The following is a 6,331-nucleotide window of genomic DNA, read 5'->3' on the forward strand; positions in this document are numbered from 1 at the left end:
TAAAATAGCTGTGAAATGAAGAGAAGCGAAAAGCAAAGGAGAAAAGGAAAGATTTAAGCATCTGAATGCAGAGTTCCAAAGAATGGCATGAGGAGATAAGAAAGCCTTCCTCAGCGGTCAATGCAAAGAAATAGAAGAAAACAACAGAATGGGAAAGACTAGAGATCTCTTCAAGAAAATTAGAGATACTAAGGGAACATTTCATGCAAAGATGGGCTTGATAAAGGACAGAAATGGTATGGACAGAAGCAGAGGATATTAAGAAGAGGTGGCAAGAATACACAGAAGAATTGTACAGAAAAGATCTTCACGACCAAGATAATGACGATGGTGTGATCACTCACCTAGAGCCAGACATCCTGTAATATGAAGTCAAGTGGGCCTTAGAAAGCATCACTACGAACAAAGCTAGTGGAGGTGATGGAATTCCAGTTGAGCTGTTTCAAATCCTGAAAGATGATGCTGTGAAAGTGCTGCCCTCAATATGCCAGCAAGTTTGGAAAACTCAGCAGTGGCCACAGGACTGGAAAAGGTCAGTTTTCATTCCAATCCCAAAGAAAGGCAATGCCAAAGAATGCTCAAACTACTGCACAATTGCACTCATCTCACACGCTAGTAAAATAATGCTCAAAATTCTCCAAGCCAGGCTTCAGCAATACGTGAACCTTGAACTTCCAGATGTTCAAGCTGGTTTTAGAAAAGGCAGAGGAACCAGAGATCAAATTGCCAACATCTGCTGGATCATACAAAAAGAGAGTTCCAGAAAAACATCTATTTCTGCTTTATTGACTATGCCAAAGCCTTTGACTGTGTGGATCACAATAAACTGTGGAAAATTCTGAAAGAGATGGGAATACCAGACCACCTGACCTGCATCTTGAGAAACCTATATGCACGTCAGGAAGCAACAGTTAGAACTGGACATGGAACAACAGACTGGTTCCAAATAGGAAAAGGAGTACGTCAAGGCTGTATATTGTCACCCTGCTTATTTAACTTACATGTAGAGTACATCATGAGAAACACTGGGCTGGAAGAAGCACAAGCTGGAATCAAGATTGCCAGGAGAAATATCAATAACTTCAGATATACAGATGACACCACCCTTATGGCAGAAAGTGAAGAGGAACTAAAAAGCCTCTTGATGAAAGTGAAGGAGGAGAGTGAAAAAGTTGGCTTAAAGCTCAACATTCAGAAAACAAATATCATAGCATCCAGTCCCATCACTTCATGGGAAATAGATAGGGAAACAGTGTCAGTCTTTATTTTTGGGGGCTCCAAAATCACTGCAGATGGTGACTGGGGCCACGAAATTAAAAGACACTTACTCCTTGGAAGGAAAGTTATGACCAACCTAGATAGCATATTCGAAAGCAGAGACATTACTTTGTCAACAAAGGTCTCTCTAGTCAAGGCTATGGTTTTTCCTGTGGTCATGTATGGATGTGAGAGTTGGACTGTGAAGAAAGCTGAGTGCAGAAGAATTGATGCTTTTGAACTGTGGTGTTGGAGAAGACTCTTGAGAGTCCCTTGGACTGCAAGGAGATCCAACCAGTCCATTCTGAAGGAGATCAGTCCTGGGTGTTCATTGGAAGGACTGATGCTGAAGCTGAAACTCCAATACTTTGGCCACCTCATGCAAAGAGCTGACTCACTGGAAAAGACCCTGATGCTGGGAGGGATTGGGGGCAGGAGGAGAAGGGGATGACAGAGGATGAGATGGCTGGATGGCATCACTGACTTGATGGACGTGAGTCTGAGTGAACTCTGGGAGTTGGTGATGGACACAGAGGCCTGGCGTGCTGCGATTCTTGGGGTCACAAAGAGTTGGACATGACTGAGCGACTGAACTGAACTGAACTGATACAATGGAATACTACTATTCCATTGGAATAGAATACTACTCAGGATGGAATGGAATACTATTCAGGCATAAAAAGGAGGAAATAATGGTATTTGTAGTAATGCGGATGGATTTAGAGATTATCATACTTAGTAAAGTAATCCATACAGAGAAAGGTAAATATCATGATATTGCTTATATGTGGAATCTTAAAAAAGATACAAATGAGCTTATTTACATAACAAATATATCCACACAGAAACAAACCTATAATTACCAAAGGGTAAAGCAGGAGGAGGGGAGTGGGATAAATCAGGGTTTTGGATTAGCTTAGACACACAACTATATACAACATAGATAACCAACAAGGACCTACTGGACAGCACAGGAACTACACTCAATATTTTGTAATAACCTTTAAGGGAAAAGAATCTGAAAAAAGTATGTAAAAAGAAAAAGAAATTAAGAAATCTCTGTCACATACAGATTATTTGCATTCTAATTCTTATAATCTATAAAATTAATCCATTTATAGCATTTATGGGATAATGGGAAATTTGCATGCTTACTGGATATTTATAGTATTTTTAAATTGTTCAACTTTTTAGCTAGCATATTGACATTTTCATTACATTATTAACTTCTTTCAGAGACATATACTGAAATGGAGAGATGAAAATAATATGTTTGGGATTCACTTCAAAAGCTCACAAGATGGAAGAAGTAGATACATTGTAGGCAATAGAGGATAGTGGTGGGTTGGCCAAAAACTCTGTTTGGGTTTTTCCTAACAGGTTATGGTAAAACCTGAATAAACTTTTTGGCCAGCCCAATAGCTACATTATAGGCAACGGGGTGTAGTACAGGAGTGGGCAATTGCTGATACTGTGTAACACGTTTAAGGGATTTTGTTATATTATTCTATCTTCAAATATGTTTGAAATTTTCAACAATAAAAAGGTTTAAAAAAAATTCAAATAGTGATTGCATTGCTCCAGCTTTCTGATGACCGTCTCATTCTTCGAGATTACTCTAAGTGCTACTGAAATAGCATCATGAAGCATTTTAAGATCTTTAAGTGGTTTGGAATGTAATGTATATGAAACTGGAGATCTGCATACATGTAAAGTTCAGTCTTAACCGTGTTTCCTTCACCCTTCCAGATTGAAGATAAGTCTATGGATGAAGAAGACAGAAACACAGGTTAGACAGGACTAGCTTAGCCTTGAGCGCTTAGTCACTCAGTCATGTCCAGCTCTTTGTGACCCCATCAGCTGTAGCCTGCCAGGCTCTTCTGACCATGGGATTTTCCAGGCAAGAATACTGGAGTGGGTTGCCATTTCCTCCTCCAGCTTAGCCTTGGCCAAGGGTCAAAGGGAAAAGTTGTCATAACCCACCAGTCCTCCAGGAATTTCACTTTTATGACAGGATACCCTTGAACCTAAATCTGAAATAGACATGGCTGATTTTCTTTCTACTTTAAGTAAACACAACTTTCATTTGGGAAGCTACATATAGATGCTGCAAATATTATAGGTTTAGAGTTCTTTAGCTGAGTCTGTTGCTTTGTTAGGATTGTGAAAGTGAAAGGGAAGTAGTGTTGGGCTCTTTGAAACACCATAGTATGTAGCCTGCCAGGCTCCTCCATCCATGGGAATTTCTAGGCAAGAATACTGGAGTGGGTTGCCATTTCCTTCCTCAGGGGATCTTCCTGACCCAGGAATCAAACCCGGGTCTCCCGCATTGCAAGCAGACTCTTTACTGTCTGAGCTACCAGGGGACATGTTAGGATTAGGGATCCTTTATATTGAATTTTAAAACCTACAATGCTAGCTTTTCCCATTTTCATTAATATTATCTCATAATAAGTTTAAAGACATTTGACGGTTTTCTATACTCTCACGTTCTGTGAATAATATTCCTTGCATGATTTTTGTGAAGAGAGAAAATGCCAAAAGGTAGGTTCTGTTATCCCCCAGCTTGAATTGAAGAGTCTACCATGAATATGAACTGTCTGAACCCCCAGTTCCTTCCCTCCTGGTATAGGAGGAGCGTACACCCAGCTGCACAGCGATGGTTTTCACTGAGAACCCCAAACACTGAATGCCTTGTTTTTCTTTTTCAAGAAATCCCCTATCCTAGGAGATATGTGATGCCATTTGTGCCAGATGCTTACAGAAGAATCACTCAGGAAACTAGCAGTAACAGCAACAAAAAAGAAAACTGCCCATTTGTCACTGAAAGTGCTCTTATTTTGCTAGTTTTTAAAATCAATTTTATTTTTTTAATGTCAATTTTTGTAAGAATTCAGAAAAAGATATGCAATTATTAACATTTCAGGTAAAATTATTACTCTTCACAATCTCTACCTTTTCCATGGAGCAGTTTTCTTTAAAAGAAGTGTTATTACCTCCCTACTCATGTGGGCCCTCAGTTCAGTTCAGTTATTCACGACTCTTTGCGACCCCAAGAACCGCGCATGCCAGGCTTCCCTGGCCATCACCAACTCCCGGAGCTTACTCAAACTCATATTCATTGAGTTGGTGATGCCATCCAATCATCTTCAAATAAATGTCTGTAGGTGGGACTCTGATTATAAAGGCAGAGTGAAATTAATGTACCAAGGTGTGAAGTATGAACTTCAGCTGGGTTTCCATAAAGAACTCTGTTGATTACATGTTTGAAGCTACAGAGATCTGTCTCAAATGTCACTATTGAAGCCTTTTACAAGCTCTCATGCTAATCAGCAAGGACAGCCTGCAGCTCTTCCATGTACCGTGAAGTCCGTGCTGACAAGCAGCTTATCAGCGCTGTTTTAGCAGTGGCATCAGAAGATGCTCTCCACATTTGCCTTCTTCAGAACTGAATACTTAAGAAATTACCTGAATGTTGCCAGGAGCCTTGCCTACAAGCTGCTGCCTTTGAGAATTTTTTTTTTTTAAGGATTATAAAAGTTATATTTATTCACGATGCTACATTTATTGCATTCCCTTAGAAAAATGGAGAACTATTTATGTACCCAATTTGCACATATAAAACTTTATACAAATTATGTGTAGCATATAAAGGCCTCCAGTACAGCTAAAATCCTGACACTACAATTTGGGTAATCCTGCTTCAGGGTCTCCAGTTTATCAAGTCTGTCCATAGAAAATAAAACTGGAATAGAACTGAGTACTTAAGAAATTACCAGAATGTTGCCAGGAGCCTTGCCTACAAGCTGCTGCCTTTGAGAATTTTTGCAACCATTTACAAGAGTAATCAGAATGCATTCCATCCCTTATGAATTTCTTAGTTTATGAGAAGGACAGAATTGTTAGGTATCCTCCTAGGGACTGTTAGACATGTCTAATAGTCTAATAATTTTCTGCATATTTCTTAAGATTGTTACTCAGATTCTGAAGCATTACAAAAGATGCAGCTTTCAGGGTGCTGATGTCAAGCTACACTTGATCTTGACAAGAGGGGTTCTCAGTTAAAACTTTATAGCCCTCCTAATCCTCCAGTTCCTTAATCCTTGCTAAATTTAGAAATCCTGACTTGGTGAGACATCACCAACCCACAGATGTGGTCCCACTTATGAATCATCTATCAATTCACATACTCATTTAAGTCATGGGTCAGTATTATTTACTGAAATCCACTTTGTTCTATAAGCACTGGGTTGCCTTCTACTCACGTACAAGAGGATAAAAGAATTCTGAACGAACTCATAGTCTATGGAGGATACAAACACAGAAGCTTTGATCAAGTACCTCCGGCAGCAGGGAGTAGTAGTAGTGTTAGTTACTCAGTCGTGTCCAACTTGTTGTGACCCCAGGATTGTAGCCTGTCAGGGTCCTCTGCCCGGGGCATTCTCCAGGCAACAAAACTGGAGTGGGTTGCCATTTCCTTCTCCAGAGGATCTTCCCTACCTAGGGATTGAACCCGGGTCTCCTGTGTTGCAGGCAGATTCTTTACCATCTGAGTTACAGGAAAGTCCAAGAACAAAGAAAGCTCCTTGGGCAGTGAGGCAGGCTTCCCAGAGAAGGTAATAGCTACTCTAGGCCTTAAACAATGAGGAGTCTATGAAAAGGAATACTGATACCTTTTACTCTGTGTTCTTTAACCTGCCAACCAGGCATCTCCCTTGTCCTCAGGAAAAAAGTTAATTAAAATCATGATTTGTAACAATGCTTTGATCTTGGGTGTCAAGAAATTCCATCCCCAAAACACGTACTCCAATGTTCACTGCAGCGCTGTTTACAATAGCCAATACACGGAAGCAACCTAAAGAATAAAGATGTGGCAAGGTGAAAAGGCAGCCTTCAGAATGGGAGAAAATAATAGCAAATGAAGCAACGGACAAACAACTAATCTCCAAAATATACAAGCAACTCCTACAGCTCAACTCCAGAAAAATAAATGACCCAATCAAAAAATGGGCCAAAGAACTAAATAGACATTTCTCCAAAGAAGACATACAGATGGCTAACAAACACATGAAAA

The sequence above is a fragment of the Bison bison genome, unplaced genomic scaffold, assembly GCF_000754665.1.
Source record: "Bison bison bison isolate TAMUID 2011002044 unplaced genomic scaffold, Bison_UMD1.0 scf7180017864524, whole genome shotgun sequence".
Taxonomy (NCBI): Eukaryota; Metazoa; Chordata; class Mammalia; order Artiodactyla; family Bovidae; genus Bison; species Bison bison.